Raw genomic sequence first — 22,308 nt, forward strand, 5'->3', positions numbered from 1 at the left:
GGAGTGGAATTGTTTTCTGTGGCCCCAGAAGGTAGGACCAGAACCAACGGGTTGAAATTAAATCAAAAGAGTTTCCAGTTCAACATTAGGAAGAACTTCCTGACCGTTAGAGTGGTTCCTCAGTGGAACAGGCTTCCTCGGGAGGTGGTGGGCTCTCCTTCCTTGGAGGTTTTGAAACACAGGGCGTTTTTGCACTGACCTTAATCGGGAGCGACGTCCCTCTTCACCGCACAGCGTCTGCGCGGATTTCGCACTAATTGCTCCACAGAACCCGGAAGAGCCGCAAAGTCCCGCGGCTTTTGTGTCGCAAATGTAAACTGGTTTTTGGCCAGTTTACATTTGCGACGCAAAAGCCACGGGACTTTGCGGCTCTTCCAGGTTCTGCGGAGCAATTAGTGCGAAATCCGCGCAGACGCTGCGCAGTGAAGAGGGACGTCACTCCCGATTAAGGTCAGTGCGAAAACACCCAGAGGCTAGATGGCCATCTGACAGCAATGAGGATTCTGTGAATTTAGGGGGAGGTATTCATGACTTTCCTGCATTGTGCAGGGGGTCAGACTAGATGACCCTGTAGGTCCCTTCCAACGCTATGATTTGATTCTATGAATCGCTTTGGGTTAGCCATAGATATTGCAGGAGTTGTTCTTGAAAGGGCAGCTGCTGTGAGAGCCCACTCAGCCCCATCAACCTCACAGGGTGTCTGTTGTGGGGGGAGAAGATATAGAAGATTGTAAGCCACTGAGTCTCCGATTCAAAAAGAAGGGCGGGGTATAAATCTGCAGTCGTCTTCTTCAAAATGATTTTTCGAGACTGATAATCAGAACTTTGTCAGTCAGGTTAAAACAAATGAACGCCTTCGTTGAGTTCAGACATAACACAAAATGTGGTTCACCCGGGGCTTTTTTTGTAGCAGGAACTCCTTTGCATATTAGGGGGTGCGGTCAATCCTCCAAGAGCTAACAGGACTCTTCTTGCAGGGCCTGCTGTAAGCTCTTGGAGGATTGGCTACATCGGGTGTGTGTGTCTGCAGCCTATTATGCAAAAGTGTCCCTGCTACCAAAAAAGCCCTGATTATGACAGTCATTAGCTTGTGAAAACAGGATGTGGTTTGTCGGTGATCACTCCAATCCCGGCTTGCCTCAACAAACCTGGTTTGCTTTCATTCTGTAGTCCGAGAAGGCAGTCCAGGGAACAAGCTAGGATGTCTGCATATTGAAGACTCCATGGCAAATTGAGACCGTATTATTCACTGCTTATGTTGGTCCTCAGCGTGTCAAACCCATTGGAATTCCCCAAATCCAAAACGCAATTAAAATTCAATATTGAATTAAGTGAAGTCATGGCACTGTCAGTTTTAACAAGCTTTGTTATGGTTTCTAAGCAGTTTCCTAAGCCCAACGGAGACCCTGCAAATGACTGCTGTCTTTAAAAGGATACAGTGAAACAAGTCAGTATTAATAAATCATAGAGTCATAGAGTTGGAAGGGACCTCCAGGGTGATCTAGTCCAACCCCCAGCACAATGCAGGAAATTCACAACTGCCTCCCCCTAAATTCTGTACTGCAGTCCTAAGCTCTGCTCACGACCTGAGTTTGATGCCGGTGGAAGCTGGGCTCAGGCAGCCGGCTCCAGGTTGACTCAGCCTTCTACCCTTCCGAGGTCAGTAAAATGAGTACCCAGCTTGCTGAGGGGGGGGGGAGGGGTAGTGTAGATGACTGGGGAAGACAATGGCAAACTACCCCATAAAAAGTCCGCCGTAAAAATGTTGTGAAAGCAATGTCACCCCAGAGTCGGAAATGACTGGTGCTTGCACAGGGGACTATCTTTACCTTTTTAAATTCACAGGATCTTCATTGCTGTCAGATGGCCATCTCGTTGGCATGCAGAAGGTCTTAGGTCCAATCTCCAGCATCTCCTGTTAAAGGGTCAAGTATCAGGTGATATAGAATCATAGAGTTGGAAGGGACCTCCAGGGTCATCTAGTCCGACCCCATGCACAATGCAGGAAACTCACAAATACCTCCCCCTAAATTCACAGGATCTTCACTGCTGTCAGATGGCCATCTAGCTCTGCTTAAAAACCTCCAAGGAAGGAGAGCCCACCACCTCCCGAGGAGGAAGCCTGTTCCACTGAGGAACCGCTCTAAACTCACAGATACCTCCCCCTAAATTCACAGGATCCTCATTGCTGTCAGATGGCCATCTAGCCTCTGCTTAAAAACCTCCAAGGAAGGAGAGCCCACCACCTCCCGAGGAGGAAGCCTGTTCCACTGAGGAACCGCTCTAATGGCTCTAAATGAAATCGTTATAAATATAATAGGCAATAGCACATACCTGTGAATGATGTCAAATAATGGGGAGAAAGAAGTGGTGAGAGGTGGTGACCAGGGCCTGCAAGGGGGCTGCCCAGCTTAGGCTAGAATTAGCAGCACAGGTCCACGGTCCTCGTTCTAGCCTCAGCGCTCTTGACTGTTGGCCTCAATCCCACTGAAGCCCTGGCAAGATGTCTTCCCCTTGCATAGCTGCCACCTCCATGAGCCACCTGTACCTTGGTGCTGGGGTTCTGGGCCACACAATGCCAATGGGACACTCCCATGCCTGCTTCCCCAGCCCCTCCAGAAACTGACCACATATAGAACCATAGAGTTGGAAAGGACTTCCAGGGCCATCCTGTCAAACCCTCTGCACAATGCAGGAAACCTCAGTACACCCCCCCACACACACACCAGTTATACCTGCTCCATACACAGAAGATGGCAAAAAAAGAAAACCCTCCAGTAGGGTTGCCAAGTCCAATTCAAGAAATATCTGGGGACTTTGGGGGTGGAGCCAGGAGACTTTAGGGGTGGAGCCAAGATCAAGGCTGTGACAGGCATAATTGAACTCCAAAGGGAGTTCTGGCCATCACATTTAAAGGGACGGCACACCTTTTCAATTCCTTCCTTCCATAGGAAATAATGAAGAATAGGGGCACCTTCTTTTAGGGCTCATAGAATTGGACCCCCTGGTCCAAACTTTTTGAAACTTGGGGGCTATTTTTGGGAGAGGCACTAGATGCTATACTGAAAATTTGGTGCCTCTATTCCAAAAAACAGCCCCCCCCCCAGAGCCCCAGATACCCGCTGATCAATTCTTCATGATTTTCTATGGGAATAAATCTCCATAGGGAATAATAGAGTTCCCAGCAGACATTTCCTCCCCCCCCTTGCTTTCTGATGACCCTGAAGTGGGGGGAGGGTCTCCAAACCGGTTTTGGCGGTTTACATTTGCGGCGCAAAAGCCGCGGGACTTTGCGGCTCTTCCGGGTGCTCCGCAGCAATTAGTGCGAAAACCGTGCAGACCCTGCGCGGTGAAGAGGGGCGTCGCTGCCGATTAAGGTAAGTGCGGAAACGGCCTACATCTTCCAGTACTTGCCTCTTAAAGAATCCTAACCAACCATTTATTCTGTGAACGGATCGGCTCAGTAGCCACAATTATATCGTCCAGAGAAAAATGTTTTTCCCACAGAAACCTGTAAAATGAAGAGAAAAAAAACAAAAAACCAACAACTACCATTTCTTGGGTCTCTTGATTGACATGTTTGCTCCTAATATATAAAACAGCATTCTTGCTATTTTGAAAGGTAAGCGCTGGCCCCCTCTGTATCACCAAAGCAAAACGATAATGCTGCTTTATTCTAACAGCCGGGAAGAAATGCGTTCTGTTCCCAGAGATGGACATTTTTCTAAGCATTCTTGAGCTGTTTCCCCCCCTACAACAAATTATTGAAATTGTCAGGAACGGGTGCGTGTAAAGTGCTGTCGAGCTGTAGCTGAAATACGGCAGCCCCAGCGAGGGGCTTTCAAGGCAAGGGAGAAGCAGAAGTGGTTGACCATCGCTTCCCTCTGCAGAGCCTTCCTTGGTGGCCTCCCTTCCAAGCACTGTGCCTGTTTAGCTTTTGAAATCTGACAAGATCGGGCTACACCAGAGGTGTCAAACTGGTTTGTTATGAGGGCCGAATCTGACACAAAAAGGACTTTGTCAGGCAAGGCCATGCAGGCAGTATGACCAGGTACTGGATATATAAATTTATATCTACAGAGGCAAACCCAATTAAAGATGCTATTTTTTTTTACTCAAATTGCAAACACGAGCAATTGATTCCTAATAAAAGCCATTGATTTACAGGGGAAGCCATTAAAGTCCCAATAAATGTATTTAATTTTCTACAAGCAGGGCTTTTTTTGAGCAGGAACGCGCAGGAACGCAGTGCCGGCCGGCTTGGTGTCAGGGGGTGTGGCCTAATATGCAAACGAGTTCCTGCTGGGCTTCTTCTACAGAAGAAGCAATGTGAAACAATGGTGAAATCGGGGTGTGTGGCCTAATGTGCAAATGAGTTCCTGCTGGGCTTTTTCTACCCCCAAAAGACCTGTATACAATACTAGTTCCCCTCTCCAAGGGATACTATACACGTCCCCTAGCCATTTCCTTTCATTCTTGATAGCTTTGACCACAAACACCTCACAATGTTTGCCAGTGTGCCCCCGCCCCCTGCAATCAGCCTCCTGCCTTCCTACTCTCACACCAGTTGCTTGTGGGCCGCATAAAAGCCGTGGATGGGTCAGTTCTGCCTCCTAGGCCCTGTGTTTGATACCCCTGGGCTATACCATGCCACCTGAGAACCAGTTTGGTGTAGCGGTTAACTGCGCAGATTCTTATCTGGGAAGAGCCAGGCTTTATTCCCCACTTCTCCACACAGGGCTGGACCTAGGGGGGCGGGGGCAGAGTACGGTGCTTGCCCTGGGCACTGATGGAGGGGGGGCGCCAATTGGGTATGGAGTCCATTGTATTCTATGGGACCATAAGATAGAATGGCCCGAAACGGGGCCTCATTTTTTAATTTTGCCTCCACTCAAAAAACATGCAGATCCGGTCCTGTCTCCACCTGCGCCTGCTGATGTGGCCTTGAGTCAGTCACGAGATCTCTCAAAGCTGTTCTGCTCAGGAGCAGTTTCTGTCAGAGCTCTCTCAGCCCCACCTAGCCCACAGAGTGTCTCTTGTGGGGAGGGGAGGGGAAAGGAGATTTGTAAGCCACAATGCGACTCCTTTGGGTGGCGAAAGGCAGGGTATAAATGCAATCTCCTCCTCCCCCACCTTCCTTCCATTGGCAGAAACACCTGTTCATTTAAAAAAAAAAGATTTAATCCCCCCCCCCCCCTTAAAGCAGTGGTATTTTCAAATTTTTCACTGGCGGCCTTAAAGATGTGCCCCCAGCAGATGCTCCCATGATGACTGTTGTGTGGATTCTCCAGTAGGACAGATGTACAATGGTGGGAGAGGCAGAGCGGTGGCTGCTGTTTGCATAGGTCGCATTCTTCGCTTGGGGAGCCGTTTTACGATAATTCACATTTCAGTGCCATTTAGAGAGAGAGAGTAATCGGCCATCATTCTGATTCAACTCCCTTAGGAAATGTCGACTTTGTACCTTTCAGGATGAAATGAGACTACCAAAAGGGTGATTAACATGTGGAGTTCACTGCCACAGGAGGTGGTGGCAGCTACAAGTATAGACAGCTTCAAGAGGGGTTTAGATAAAAATATGGAGCAGAGGTCCATCAGTGGCTATTAGCCACAGCATATTGTTGGAACTCTGTCTGGGGCAAGCGATGCTCTGTATTCTTGGTGCTTGGGAGGGGCAGCACAGTGGAAGAGCTTCTAGCCCCACTGTTGGATCTCTTGATGAAACTTGGTTTTTTTGGCCACTATGTGACACAGTGTTGGACTGGATGGACCATTGGCCTGATCCAACATGGCTTCTCTTATGTTCTTATGTGACACAGATTGTTCGACTGGAAGGGCCATTGACCTGATCCAACATGGCTTCTCTTATGTGACACAGAGTGTTGGACTGGAAGGGCCATTGGCCTGATCCAACATGGCTACTCTTCTGTTCTTATGTGACACAGAGTGTTGGACTGGATGGGCCATTGGCCTGATCCAACATGGCTTCTCTTATGTTCTTATGTGCCACAGAGTGTTGGATTGGATGGACTATTGGCCTGATCCAACACGGCTTCTCTTATGTTCTTATGTGACTCAGAGTGTTGGACTGGATGGGCCATTGGCCTGATCCATCATGGCTTCTCTTATGTTCTTTCCAGAAATGGTCTGAATGGCCACCAGTCTTGCGTCCAATCTGGAAAATTAAAAGCTCCATTAGGGCATCATCCAATGTGATAATTTGTGTTAAATCTGGGGATCAAGCCAAGATTAGCTTGGGAATGAAATACCGAACCAGGCCCCTGACTTCTCTTGATGCTCTCTTCATATTGTTTAGCTTTGTTTTATTTTAAAGGAATTAGATAGATAGATTTGAGGGGCGGGGCAGGGAATTTCCCCTCACTCTGTGTTTCCATGTTGGCAAACTGGATCCATATGCTTGGCACCCTAGGAATTCGTGTGGGGGCAACAACAAGCGCAGCACGGTGGCTCAGTGGTAGAGCATCTGCTTGGGAAGCAGAAGGTCCCGGGTTCAATCCCTGGCATCTCCAAAAAAGGGTCCAGGCAAATAGGTGTGAAAAACCTCAGCTTGAGACCCTGGAGAGCCGCTGCCAGTCTGAGAAGACAATACTGACTTTGATGGACCAAGGGTCTGATTCAGAATAAGGCAGCTTCATATGTTCATATGTTCACCTTTTGGCTCCAAAGCATTGGTGTTATGAATTGAGCCATGCTAATGACTAATTTGAGTTTTCAGTATCTCTTCGCTGCAGAAGACAAGCGAGGGAGAATTTCCTGGCTTCCTTTTCAGTGTCCTTTTTGTATTAAGTAGAAGTTTCTTCTTGCCTTGGTTTCCCTTTCCCTCCCGGCAAGGCCAGGCAACCGGCTGCCACGGGCAGGCTTGGATGACCTCTCGCATCAGGCATGTTGTCTAACTATCAAAACAGAAGCGCTTTCAGTAGAGGAAAGGCAGAGTCTCTCTCGCCATTTCCAGGGGGCTTTCAGACCAATTGTGTGCTCCTAATGGGCGAGCAGTGAGCGTAATCACGGAGAGCCAATCTCTCGATCCGCGGGTGCCGTGTCGGCAGCCTCGGCTGGGATAATCATGAGAACGCTGCCTCTGATTGCCGGTGTCAGGCATAATAAAGCCTGGGGGCTCTCTTGAGCCCACCGGCTGAGCAGTTCCAGCAGCAGGTACCCTCACAGACGTTTGCACCGTATCTCTCAGCATCCTGTTCAGAATCACGACTGTGCAAAATCCCCCTGATAAATTACACCAGTTTTTAACAGAAACTTTGTTTTCGGGCCTACCTTGAAATCCGCTTGCTTCTTAAGATCTGACCATCAGCAGGGCTTTTTCTGTAACAGGAACTCCTTTGCATATTAGGCCGCGCGCCCTGATGCAGCCAATCCTCCTGGAGCTTACAGTGGGCCCTGTACGAAGAGCCCTGTGCGTTCGTGCAAACTGAAGAGACGTGACATGTCATGCGAGCTTTTGCCATAAGCATGGGTTCCAGAACATAAGAAAAGCGGCCAGGAGAAGGGTGAATGAAACACGGACTGAGCCTAGGACCTGTGTCGCCGCACCTATTGGATTTCGGACTGCTACCCAAGCAAGAAGTAGCACATTTATTGGTACTGTACACGACTATCAAACAAAGGACATAGACAGTAGACTTTGGTACCATTACAGCAATCGGAAATTAGTTTGTATTTTGAATTGTGCTGTATTCGTGGACATTTGTCAGAATTTTGGTGAAGAATACATGGATAGGATATAAGAAATTGTGGAGCAATCATTTGCAATATATAAGTAATGCAGTGGTTTATTTCAGTTGTTACTAATCAGTACACTGTGGTTTTCCGTTTCGACCAACTGGAGGTTGGCCACCCTAAGTTGGTGGGACTACTGGTTGGGACTAGTGGTTGCAGGCGAAAGAATGAAATGGGTCATGCCTACAGGATTCGTGCTTCCGTAGACCTCAAAGGCTATCTATTGCAAAGCCACTGAGATGGTACATCAATTGACAGAATATAGAAGGGCCATTCACGCAGACACCAATCCAGACGATCTGTTTGGCCGGAAGCTCAGGCAACCGTTCTGGCTGAAGTATGCCTTTACCAGACACACATTTGGTGAGCCATATTCTCTTTACTGCCTTTCCTGTTGTCTAGAAAAATGAAACCAGGCAGCGTGGGCACCAGAATAACGGTTAGGTCAGGAGGCCTCTAACAGCATCTGAAAGTCAGAAATAAATAATTCTTCCTCAAATCAAAGTGTTTACTATGTCTATGAAGACCTGCTTTCAAGTCAGTTTGTGAACAGTAAATTCCTAGTTTTAATATTGTTATTTTCTACTTCATGAAAACAGACCCGCCCCCCCCCCACCTTTAGCATTACATCTTCATCTTATTCATAGAATCATAGAGTTGGAAGGGACTTCCAGGGTCATCTAGTGCAACCCCCTGCACAATGCAGGAAACTCACAAATACCTCCCCATACATTCACAGGCTCTTTAAAAACCTCCAAGGAAGGAGAGCCCACCACCTCCTGAGGGAGTCTGTTCCACTGAGGAACCACTCTAATGATCAGGAAGTTCTTCCTAATGTTGACCCGGAAACTCTTTTGATTTAATTTCAACCCATTGGTTCTGGTCCTACCTTCTGGGGCCCAGAAAACAATTCCACACCATCCTCTATATGACAGCCCTTCAAGTAACTGAAGATGGTGATCATATCACCTCTCAGCCACCTCCTCTCCAGGCTAAACATGCCCAGCTCCTTCAATCTTTCTTCATAGGACTTGGTCTCCAGATCCCTCACCATCTTCGTCACCCTCCTCTGGACCCGTTCCAGCTTGTCTATATCCTTCTTAAAATGTGGTGCCCCAAACTGAACACAGTACTCCAGGTGAGGGCTTACCAGAGCAGAGTAAAGCAATACCATCACTTCACTATACTTCTGTTGATACAGCCCAAAAATTGCATTTGCCATTTTAGCCACCGCATCACACTGTTGACTCATGTTCAGTGTATGATCCACTAAGACCCCTAGATTCTTTTCTCACATACTACTGCTAAGACAAGTCACCCCCATCCGATAACTATACATTGGATTTTTCCTACCTAAATGCAGAACTTTACATTTGCCTCTGTTATAATTCACTTTATTGGCTTTAGCCCAGTTTTCCAGCCTGTCAAGGTCATCCTGTATCCTGTTTATGTCTTCTACTGTATTTGCAGTATCCTGTTTATGTCTTCTACTGTATTTGCAGTATTCATGATTACCATATGTGATTCCAGGACTAGGCTGGATAAACAGTGGGCTTAACAGCTCCATGAGTCAAGGTGACTTTGACAGTTGACTCTCAAGAAGGTCCCAGTCGGAGCAGAAGTTACTTACAATTAGCTAATATCAATTGTGACAGATGATTCAGTGTTATAGCTTTCAGGAACAAGCTGCGTAAGCCCTTTGTGATGAAGCCTGGTTTTCAAAGTAGAATGCGAGAGTAGAGCAAACACCACTTAGCCTTTTTTTTTTTTTATGGGGGGTGTGTGTCTATAGCAGGGACCATCAAATCTATCCATCCTCTTGCTTTGAGGAAAATCTAGTATTATTCTAAGGATGTATTATGGCCTCCTGCCTACCCCACAAAGTATTTCTCAAACCCATCTGTAAAGTACTGGGGTCGGCGCAGTAAGAGACCAGAGTTGGAGAGTGATTTCAGCAAGCTTTACTTCAGGAACACACACACAGACTGAGCTCTATTCAAACCTCCCGCTCCTTTATACAATTCTTGCCCCCTTCTGATTGGACCTTAACTATGTACATGGATTGGCTATTTACAGAGGCCTAAGGGCCTATCAGGGTACAGTATGAGCCTAGATGTTGATTGGCTACTTATGTTTCAATCCTTCCCCTGATTGGGCACGCTTAGGCCTTCTCTGGAACCCTGGTGTGGAGTACAAGCTTGGCTTGTTCAGCTTCCCTCCAAAAGTAACAGTTCCCTCCAAAAGTAACAGTTCTCCATTTGAACCTAGGACACAACACCATCAGAAAACTACTGAGGACAGGGGTGTGGATTTGTGCATACCTGAGCTGAAAATTATATCCAGGCCTCAGATTCAGCAGGAGCTCACAGGAGCACAGCTCCTGAACCTTTCTGAGGGTTCCCCCTCCTCCTCCCTCTCTCCCTCCCTTGTGCACTGAATAGCAGGTGCAGCTGCATAACAATTCCTGGATTAGGAAAGCGGGCTGCCAGCCAGCCGCCAGGGGCTTTGCCACACCTCCAGCAGCCCTCATTAACCCCTGGAGAAGCCTGCACCAACCTTTCTCCACTTCGTGTGTGATTTTGGGTGGCAGGTGGTTTGCTGGCCTTTTGACTGGGGGCAGCAGCCCAGGAGAGCCCCAGGCCAGTGAGGCCTGCTTGGGCTGGCTGGAATTCTAGCCAGCCCAAGCAGGCCTCTCCTGGGGCTCTCCTTTCTTGTATAGGGTTGCTTCTGTTTGAGGGGGTGACATATGCTAATGAGTTATGCTAATGAGCCCCACCACCTATTTTTCTACAAAACAACCCCTAATTATATCTATCCACACAAGAACACCCAGAATTACCCAAAACATTCCCAAAATTCTAGGAGAAATGAAAATTATCCCCTGGAACTTTGGGAGTGTTTCATGTTTTAGAGAGATGCAGAAGAGAGGAGGGAAAGAGATTAAGCCAGTCTGGGAAAGAGCTGTTAGTTTCTTTGTGTGTGTGTATTTTTCATGTGTGTGTATATGTGTATGACTGATTCCTCACTAGCCATTGCCTTGCCCCTGGGCCTCTGCTTTCCCTGGCTCAAGCGATGATTCTCAACAGTTGCTGCACAGGCGCATTTTGACACCCGGCTCCCTCCAGTTTCCATTGTGGCTTCTGGATCTCTAAAGAATCAAGACTAGGAAGCCGCAGGGGAAATTGGAGGGAGCCGTGGGTCAAAATGTGCCCCCACAGCAACTGGTGGGGAATTGATTGCTTGAGCTGGGGAAAGCAGAGAAGCCCGCGAGTGGAGCGACGTTTAGTGAGGAATCAGTCTCTCCGTGTGTTTCATGTCAACCGTTGGTGATTGACACCTACTGAAGGTTTGGAGGATATTCAGGGAGGTAGTTGAATAGCCTGCCCCCACCTCCTGACTGCGTATTTCAAGGGCAGTCTTTCATCCAAGTACTGCACACAGTCGACCATGCTTAGCTTCCGAGATCTGATGAGACCGGGCTTGCCTGGGCTGTCCAGGTTTGGGTTGTCTATATATTTTTTCCATCGGGAAGAGAGATATTGACTAGCAGCCAATGATCAGGTAGTCCTGGCCTTTTAAATGTTAAAAGGGAAGGGACCTGCCCAAGCATAGGCTCCTCCCTTCCCACTGGTGAAACTGCTCCTAACTCGGGACTGGGATGGAGAGGGGATCCATATATAATATTTTCCAAAATGAAGATGTGTACTTTAATTTTTTTTGGAAGTAATTTTGGACCCGGGCATTGATTTTATTATCCTGATACAAGATCCAGAATTATGCTTTACAGTAAGCCGCACTACAGAAAAAGCGGTTAGACTTGGATTCCCCCTCTCCACTGCAATCCACAGTTGGGAGCAGTTTCACCAGTAGGAAGGCATATGTTCACATTGGGGTAGAACAGTGATATGCTGAGGCAGGGATAAGAAAATACAAGAATCAATGTTCCCTCTAAGCTGCAGAGACTTGTGAGCAAAAATTCTAACTTTATGAGCTACTGGCATTAAAGTTGTGAGCTACTGCATACATTATTGTGCTCTGGGGTCATTTTTTCCTGAGCTAAGACAAAAATGTGTGAGCTGGAGCCTAACAATCTGTGAGCTAGCTCACACTAACTCAGCTTAGAGGGAACACTGATAAGAACAGAAGAAGAGCTCTGCTGGATGAGACCAACAGTGCATCTAGTCCAGCATCCTATCTCACGCAGTGACCAACCAGTTCCTCTGGACAGCCAACAACAGGGCAGAGAGGCTGAAGCTTCCCACCGATGTTAAGAACAGAAGAAGAGCCCCGCTCGATCAAACCAATAGTCCTTCTAGTCCAGCATCCTGCCTAGTGGCCAGCCCGTTCCTCTTGATGGTCATCAACAGGGCACAGAGGCCAAGGCCTTCCCCTGATGTTGCTTCCTGGTTCTGGGATTCAGAGGATTCGTGCCTCTGAATGTGGAGGTTCCCCTCAGTCACCGTGGTTAGTAGTCACTGATAGACTTCTCCTCCAGGAATCTATCTATCCTCTGTCTGTCTGTCTATCTATCTATCTATCTATCTATCTATCTATCTATCTATCTATCTATCTATCTATCTATCTATCTATCTATCTATCTATCTATCTATCTATCTATCTATCTATCTATCCTCTGTCTGTCTATCTATCATCTGTCTGTCTATCTATCTATCTGTCTATCTGTCTGTCTGTCTGTCTGTCTGTCTGTCTGCCTGCCTGCCTGCCTGTCTGTCTAACTATCCTCTGTCTGTCTATATATCATCTATCTGTAATCTATCTATCTATCTATCTATCTATCTATCTATCTATCTATCTATCTATCTATCTATCTATCTATCTATCTATCTGTCTGTCTGTCTGTCTGTCTGTCTGTCTGTCTGTCTGTCTGTCTGTCTGTCTGTCTGTCTGTCTGTCTGTCTGTCTGTCTGTTTGTCTATATATCATCTATCTGTAATCTATCTATCTATCTATCTATCTATCTATCTATCTATCTGTCTGTCTGTCTGTCTGTCTGTCTGTCTGTCTGTCTGTCTGTCTGTCTGTCTGTCCTCTGTCTGTCTATATATCATCTATCTGTAATCTATCTATCCATCTGTCTGTCTGTCTGTCTGTCCTACTCTACTCTACTCTATTTTTATTTATTTTATTCAATTTATATCCTGCTCCTTTCCCCAGCATGCAGGACTCAAGGCAGCTTTCAACAATTAAATATACCAAAAAATAGACATATAAATATATCTGATAGTACAGTTAAATTACATATTAAAACCTAAATTTTACCGGTTTAAAACCTAACAGTCTGTTTAATAATCGGGGATAATTCGGAACTCCCCCACCCCCAGTACATGTATATTGTTACTTGCTTGACCAAGAAGTCACAAGTCCAGCCTTTACTTTACCTTGGATGAGAGAGCACTGAAAATTTATGGCAACTCTCACTATTTTATTAACTAATACACAAGCACAGCCTCTAGTCCTGCATCGTGTCCCCCAAGACGGCATGTGTGCTTCAAGAATATTTAGGCTTCCACCAACTCACAGGGCTTCATAAAAGTGCCAAGCTGGGTCCAAATGATTTATCTTTCCTCTTTCACTAACTGGAATTTCTAATTCTGAAACTTTGCTGGGTATTGCATTTTTAGAAATTGGATACGCATATGGAGCAGAGGTCCATCAGTGGTTATTAGCCACGGCGTATTGTTGGAACTCTCTGTCTGGGGCAAGTGATGGTCTGTATTCTTGGTGCTTGGTAGGGCAACAGGGGGAGGGCTTCTAATGTCTTGGCCCCACTGGTGGACCTCCTGATGGCACCTAGGGTTTTTTGGCCACTGTGTGACACAGAGTGTTGGACTGTATGGGCCATTGTCCTGATCCAACATGGCTTCTCTTATGTGACACAGAGTGTTGGACTGGATGGGCCATTGGCCTGATCCAACATGGCTTCTCTTATGTTCTTAGGTTCAGAAGCTGGAAAGAGATTCTGAATAGCCAGGGGAACATTTCTTGTCTTTAATTCCCTTTGAAAAAAACTTTAGCCATTCCTTTCTGGCAATTAGCAGGCCGTCAGATTAGCAAAGGGATAGGAATTTGTGGGTTTCCTTTCTGTCTGAACTCATCCAAGGCAATGTGCAACAGAACCCAACAATTCCATCCATTAAATGAAAAATTAAACATTAAGCACTCCATAACTACCTGGGGAGATCTACTTGCGTTTTGAAGAAATGGATTTAGTCAATTTAGTTTGCCTGGGGATACGCGTGGGAATCCACTGGTGGTAGCAGACGTAGGTTTGGGAATATGTTTGCTCCTGAATGCTCCAGTTGTGGGTCTTTTGCAAGATTGCTCTTCGGCATGAGTTTTGAGCATTCAGATTTCAAGTCTCTCTCTTCAGTCGGTCATTAAACAGAGGGCTTGGAGCATGTTCTTAACTCATGCCTCAGACAACAGAAATCCCACTGAGACCCTTAAAAATCCTCCGGCAAAGGTCCAGATAGAACCCGGCCTTCCATTTGTATCTGTCTCCCTTTAAAGGTCATTACCCTAGCAACACAGCCATTTTGCAGCTTGGTTTCTTGGACCATTCATTATTCTTACTTTTTATTCTTTGTAGCCAAGACACAAGGAGGTCAAAAAATAGAAAAAAGGGGTAGGAAGCGGCAGTGCAGAAGAAACAAAAATCGGCCTCCCCCTATTCTGTTTTGCTCGTTCTTCGGGCATATTCCATCTGTCTGAACATGGGCCATCTGTTTGACTCGTTGTTCAAGCATTTTCCATCTGTCTGCGCCTTGCCACCTCTTCTTGCTTTGTGTGGGCTCCATCTATGCCACATGCTGGGTCTACCGGGATGTAGACACAGCGCATTGTGCTATTCGTTGCCGTCCGACTGCAACGTTAACTGAATTTTAATTGAGGTTTTAAATGTTGTTCTAAATGCTGTTCAGTTTTTATAGTATGTTGTAACCCGCCTTGAACCTGCCGTGCTGGGGAGAGAAGGCTAGACATTAAATAACTAAATAATGCTACCAGTCAGTAGCCAGGATTTTAAAAGCTGGGGAGGGGATGTAAAAAAGTCAGGGAGCACTTAGTGGCTCTCCTCCCCTGGCCGCCGCTGCCACCATGACTCAGAGAACCCAACTCAGGGTGCCTGACCTTCCCTCCCACCCCCATTTATAGAATCATAGAGCTGGAAGGGACCTCCAGGGTCATCAAGCCCAACCCCCTGCACAATGCAGGAAAATGAATGTCAAGAGTGCCTCTTGCCATGATTAATGAAACAATGGGGTCCGAGCTTGCTTTATTATGACTTTGCTCATGAATGCATTCTGTTATGTGGCCCCAGAAGGTAGGACCAGAACCAATGGGTTGAAATTAAATCAAAAGAGTTTCCGGCTCAACTTTAGGAAGAACTGAGAGATTCCTCAGGGGAATAGGCTTCCTTGGGAGGTGGTGGGCTCTCCTTCCTTGGAGGTTTTTCAACAGAGGCTAGATGGCCATCTGAAGATCCTGTGAATTTGGGGTAGGTATTTGTGGGTTTCCTGCATTGTGAAGGGGGTTGGACTCGATGACCCTAAAGGTCCCTTCCAACTCAATGATTCAATGTTTGTACATTACTATGTAATGACTTCTGCCATGAGAAAGTGTGTGTGATAGCAGCAAGGTCACCCAGCGTTATCTGACTCTCAGAGAATGTACTTTCGTCTCTCTCTTGCCGCTAATGCTTAGAATGTATGTAATGGGGAGTACAATTGTAGATTTTGGCGCTTAGCATTCTAAAGGTATAACGGATGGACCCGAACCTATATCTGGGGAGACTGATGACCTAGGCCTCAGTTTCAGCAAGAGGAGTCTTGCTGGCTGTATCTATTATCATGTAAAAAACCTTCTATGACAGCCATCATAGAGGTGATCATTGATGAAGACTGAACAAAACGTGAGAGAAAACGGCTGTTACAACTAAAGATCCTTGTGCTGTGGTGGCTGCTGTTGCCAAAGCAACATTTTTTAAACACTACACAGTCAATTAAATCTCCACAGTCCTTTGCTAGTGGCTCCTACGTGGCTCCATTGACTTTAAAACCCCCCCACTTTATGTGCACCAGGAAAAGTATCACTTTGGGGACCCCTGCTCTAGAACTTTAACCATCAGCAGGTTCTGGAACAATCCTTGCATAACACTTTGTAGTTGAGTCAACTGTTGTAACTCTGGTGTCAGAAGTCAGCAGAGCAGGTTGCCCTTTAAAGGCTGAGGAGAAATGGCAAGATGCTTCATGTACTCCAGGGATTCCATCTTCTGAGGAGAAACTGCGGGAGCTTCTGAGGCAGGCTGACAGAGAGCTCTTAAAATATCGTGAAGGATTCTGTCTGTTAAGCTTGGCTTCAGATGGCTTGCCCCTGGGAAAACCAGAGCCTATGACAAAAACAATGGTAATGTGTCTTAATGGCTGTCAGCATCCCCTTGAGTGTCATGAAATGTTTTTTTTTTCCCCTGCCAGGGTTGGAAGAGGTGAGCTCTCTTGCCTAGCTGGAGGGTGTTTGTGTAAAAGGATGGAGTGTGGTGGCGGGGGGGAGTTAAAGTGCACACAGCAGATAACCACTTCTGCAGCATGCTGAAGCACAGGGTAATGCCACCCCCTCCCTGGATTTGATGTGGAGGATTGCCTCTACATCAGGGGCGGCCAAACTTGCTTAATATAAGAACCACATAGAATAAACATCAGATGTTCGAGAGCCACAAGACATCAGGTGTTTGAGAGCCGAAGGAAGGAAGGAAGGAAGGAAGGAAGGAAGGAAGGAAGGAAGGAAGGAAGGAAGGAAGGAAGGAAGGAAGGAAGGGAGGGAGGGAGGGAGGGGGGGAGGGAGGGGGGGGAGGGAGGGAGGGGGGGAGGGAGGGGGGGAGGGAGGGAGGGAGGGAGGGAGGGAGGAAGGAAGGAAGGAAGGAAGGAAGGAAGGAAGGAAGGAAGGAAGGAAGGAAGGAAGGAAGGAAGGAAGGAAGGAAGATAGATGTGGGAGGCAGGGATGGGAAGAAAGTAACTTAACTTTAAAAGCATTTTGCAAGCCACCAGCTGCCTTGGCTTGGAGAAATGATTTAAAGAGAGAAATGCCTTCTTCAAGCCAGCCGACAGAGCAGTGGGGGCATCAAGAACCGCACAATGTGTGTGAAAGAGCCACATTGGGCTCCTGAGCCACAGTTTGGCCACCCCTGCTCTACATCCACATCCATCTGAGTTCTACCTGAACATTAGTAAACATCACCAAAAAACCCCGCCCCATGCGTCTCCAGTCCTCTCTCATCTAAAGGGAACCAACCTGGGTAATCGTCGCCCCTGGAATCTCTTGTTGCTCGGTGAAGTGGGGCACTTGTAAAAAAGATACTATATACGTGGCACAACTCGACACAGATCAATGTGGACTAAAGACAGATTTTCAACATTTATTTCTTCGGGAATTTTATTGTCGTATTCTATCTTACACGTTTTCTTCTGTGACACAGTTTACTTCAGGCCTACGAGGCAGAAGGCTGTCAAGGTATTTATTTACCTTGTTTATACCTGGCTTTTCTCCCCGGAGCCATGTACATTGGTCTCTTCTCTGCCATTTTATCCTCACAACCATTGCGTGAGGTACATTAGGTTGAGAGAATGTGCTGGCCCAAGGCCACCCAGCAAACATCCATAGAGATTCAGACCTGAGTCTCCCAAATTTTAGCCTGGCCTCTGACACTTTAGCCACTTCGCTGTACTGACTCTCAATTTTTTCTCCAAGTTAGAGTTTCTCCTCAGGTCAACAGGCCACACCAGCTAGCAGCAATCTGTGGACTGTAAAAAAGAGAGGAACTCAAGAATTATAGACAGGGCTTTTTTTGAGCAAGAACGCACAGGAATGCAGTTCCGGCTGGCTTGGCACCAGGGGGTGTGGCCTAATATGCAAATGAGTTCCTGCTGGGCTTTTTCTACCAAAAAGCCCTGTGTGAAACAATGGTGATGCCAAGGGGTGTAGCCTAATATGCAGATGAGTTCCATTGGTGACATTAGGGGGTGTAACCTAATATGCAAATGAATTCCTGCTGGGCTTTTTCTACAAAAAGGCCCTGTGTGAAACAATGGTGATGTCAGGGGGTGTGGCCTAATATGAAAATAAGTTCCTGCTAGGCTTTTTCTACCAAAAAAGCCCTGATTATAGGACTGCACCCCAGTTAACACTTGTGTTTCTGTATGTGTGCAAGCATAGACAGCTTCAGGAGGGGATTGGATAAACATATGAAGCAGAGATCTATCAGTGGCTTAGCCACAAGTAGGACTGCCATTTCCCATTTGGGGACAGGGAATTCCCTGGTTTTATGGGCTGCTGCCAGCTGGCCAGCAGGAGGAAATTCCCTCCCCCAGCAATGTTGTGTGATGTGCATTCATCACTCAGAAGTGACATGGGCATAATGCGGGTTATGCTCTGGTGTTTAGGCAAAACTCAGTCGTTTTAGGTGGTTTTATCATAGAGTTTTGCTCAAAAACCAGAGCATGACCCCCAATGTTCCTATGGGTGCCCTCTGGGTGACACAGGCATAGCATGCAATGTCCCTTCCGGTGATGTTGGCATGTTGGGGGGCGATGCTTCTGGCTCCTGGAATGTTCTCCCCCCACCCTACCCCACCAGCTCTCAAATGGGCTTGGCAACGCTAGGCACACAGTATAGGTGGAGCACTCTTCCAGGGGCAGTGATGTTCTGTATTCTTGGTGTTTGGAAGACAACAGTGAGGAGGCTTCTGAAGTTCTGGCCCTACTGGTGGACCTCCTAATGGCACTTGGACTTTGGCCACTGTGTGACAGAGAGTTGGACTGGAGGGGCCGTTGGCTTGATTCGCCATGGCTTCTATTATATCCTTAAATAACATTTGAAGACCATATGATCTGAAAAGCTTAATAGTCTTTTTCATTTTCTTTAACTCGCTAAGAATACGTTGCTGAGGACACCCGTTGTTCACTATTACATAAGGGCATTCGTATAATGTAGGCGTGACCTGTCAAGATGAAAACACACCTATCAAGATGCACAGCACCATAAAATGTTTTAATTGATTTTAAAATTATTGATTTTAATGATTTTGATGATTTTAATGTTTTATGTATATAACAAATGTTTAGATTTTTAACTATGAATTATGTAATGTTAATTTTAATGTTTAATTTATATTTTATGTTAGTTTTACATGCTGTAAGCCGCCCTGAGCCACCTAGTGGGAAGGGCGGGATATAAATCTCAGATAAATAAATAAATAAATAAATAAATAAATAAATAAATAATTGTATTTATTGTTGAAGTCATTTAAACTGATCGTTAGCTGCCCTGAGTCCGCTTGTGGAGAGGGCGGGATAAAAATCCAAAGCAATAAACAAACAAACAAACAAATAAATAATAAAATATTTCTGCCTATGCATGAAGCTGTTAACAATGACCAGGACCTTTTTTTTGGTAGAAAAAGCCCAGCAGGAACTCATTTGCATATTAGGCCACACCCCCTGACGCCAAGCCAGCCAGAACTGTGTTCCTGCTTTAAAAAAAAAAAAAGCCCTGGCAATGATACTTATTGTGATAATTTGATTTTTTTTAAAGAAAGGGGGGGTGGGATAAATCTGATCAGTAACAGCATTCATTCTGTTCAGTGGTAAAAAGAAAAGAAAAGTAAAGGTAGTCCCCTGTACAAGCACCAGTCGTTTCTTACTCTGGGGTGACATTGCTTTCACAACATTTTTGCGGGGTGGTTTGCTATTGCCTTCCCCAGTCATCTACACTTCCCCCCCAGCAAGCTGGGTACTTATTTTACCCACCTCGAAAGGATGGAAGGCTGAGTCAACCTGAGCCGGCTACCTGAAACCAGCTTCTGCTGGGATCGAGAGCAGGTCGAGAGCAGAGAGTTCAGACTGCAGTCCTGCAGCTTTACCACTACGTCACGGCCGGGTACTGTTCAGTGGTACGGTTATGCAAATTCCCTTCGAAAATGGGCTCCCACTTACCGAATCCTATGCCTATTCCTGCAAAGGTGAGAGGACATTGCACAAACCTAGAACTGTCAGCGAGGAAGCCACAGGCTCAAACTACATGTTACCGAGAGTGACATGTTCCTTTCCTCTCTCCCTGAGTTAAAGCAATATCAGCCTGAGCAGTTTGCATGCAAAAAGAAGAGTAGGTAAAAAGAGGCTGCCTTCCTACCCATGGGGAGGATGTTGCATAGTCAGAGACAGGGTTTTTTTTTTTTTGTAACAGGAACTCCTTTGCATATTTGGTCACACACCCCTCATGTAGCCAGTCCTCCAAGAGTTCACAGGTAGCCCTGTACGAAGAGCCCTGTAAGCTCTTGGAGGATTGACTACATCAGAAGTGTGTGGCCTAATATGCAAAGGAGTTCTCGCTACAAAAAAAGCCCTTGTTGGAGAAAGGGCCATAGCACAGTGGTGGTGCAGCTGCTTGGTGTGCAGAGGGTCCTAGGTTCAATCCCTGGAACCTGCAGTTAAAAGGATCAGGTAGCATAGGGGTGGCCAAACTGCACACCGCATGTGGCTCTTTCAGAAATATTGTGTAGCTCTAGAAGTTCCCACTGCCCTGTTGGCCAGCTCGGAGAAGGTATTTATTTCTTTAGCAGTGCAATCCTAAATGCACTTTCCTGGGAGTAAATCCCAGGAATAGACCTTAGTAAAATTCAGAGGAGATCTGCTTAGGATTGCTCTCTAAACCACTTTGCCAAGCCAAACCATCTGGTGGCTTGGAGACTGTATTAAACGGTTAAAGCTGCTTTCTTTCTACCTCTCACTCCTTCCTCTCACCCCGTCTGTTTTTCCTCCCTCCCTTCCCTCCCTCCAACATATGACATTTATGTCTTGCAGCTCTCCAACATCTGAAGATTATTCTATGTGGCTCTTGTGTTAAGCAAGTTTGGCCACTGCTGAAGTAGTAGGCGATGTGAAAGACCAGGAGACATAGGAGAGCTGCTGCCAGTGGGTAGACAATAATCACTGCCCTTGAGGAGCAGTATAAGGCAGCTTCACATGTTCATAACCTTGTATCTTCACTGTGACCGATTCCCCACTAGCCTTGCCCCAGTCTCACACTCCTCTTCTCCACGGGGCTTCCGTCCGATTTCACACAAGCTGCCCTAGGGCTGCAATTCGTTCTGCCTCTTTCCCGCAGCAAGCAGAAACCATTTTTTTTAGAGAATCTTGCTTGCTGTGTGAAAGAGGCAAAGCGAGTTGCAGCCCCGGGGCAGCTTGTGTGAAATAGGATGGAAGCCCCGTGGAGAAGAGGAGCATGAGACTGGGACAAGGCTACTGGGGAATTGGTCTCTGTTTCTTCCTCCTGCAGGTGTCCTTGATCACAAAAGCTTGATTTGACTCAGAACAGTGTACCACACATGGGTGATCTTTTAATTTAAGCTCAGAGATGAATACCCTAGTGGCGGAGGCATAGATTCGTAGAGTCTTACCATGTATTGACATACTCAAATAAGGGATATTGGCCATTTATCTCATTACATATACTTAACCCATTTTCATTTTATGTATTCTTGAATGTTTTCTAATGGCAGACTAGCATGATGTTTATAATGTATAGAATGATGTTGATAAGTAAATTAAGTGGACTACAACTGGGAAATACACGTCCTTTTGTGATTCACCTAGATTTACAGAAACACCAATTGGCAGAGGGCTTTATTACCTTTTATGGCTACCCAGACCCAATGGCCAATGGTTTACCATGTGATCACTCTGCATACTTAATCAACAAACTGCTTGTATTTCAGCTCACAATTCCTGATCCCCTCGCCTGATGAAGTGTGCTTAGAGAGCACACGAAAGCTTACGTTCTGAATAAAACTTGCTTGGTCTTAAAGGTGCGACTTGACTCCTGCTTTGTTCAACTACTTCAGGCCAACACGGCTGCCCACTTGGATATATATTTGGGAAGCATCGGAAACAATGACTGGAAAAGGATTTCACCGTCACTTCTGATTTTTTTTGTTTTACAAGAGACATGCGCCTGATTCGATGTGCATGTTCTGTTCTCTGTGGCCTTGGGCTTAAATTACTTGTTACCCTGAGTTTTGTTCTCTCTTCTTTGAATGAGCTTGGCTCTGAGTCGGAAGGGGAGGGATTGGAGGGGGAGAGGCGACCTAACTCCTTTCCCCAGGCTGATTTTTGATAATGGAATCCAGTTGCATTTGCAAGTTATTAGTTGTTTCCTTATCAAATCTTGGCAAACAGAATGGAATGCAAATACAAAGCAATGCCGCACCAATCCTCATTCTTTCCGAGCTCCGGTTAAGCCTATCGAGCATGATAATTGATGCGAGTTGTCCCATGGGACTAGCTAAGAAGGCCCCAAACACTCGTTCTGCCTGGTATCAATGTGTACAAGTCTTTTTACAGCGCGATGTGGCGGAATCTGTCATTGTCTGAGAAACCTGGACACTCTCCTATCAGCTCCGAACACAGCGCGAGTCATTCATTTCTCCCCTCTCTAGGCAAGTCAGTGCTTGCCTAATTGGTATTTGAGGAGTTGGTTGAAGAGAAC

This window comes from Heteronotia binoei, chromosome 3, assembly GCF_032191835.1.
Source record: "Heteronotia binoei isolate CCM8104 ecotype False Entrance Well chromosome 3, APGP_CSIRO_Hbin_v1, whole genome shotgun sequence".
Lineage (NCBI taxonomy): Eukaryota > Metazoa > Chordata > Lepidosauria > Squamata > Gekkonidae > Heteronotia > Heteronotia binoei.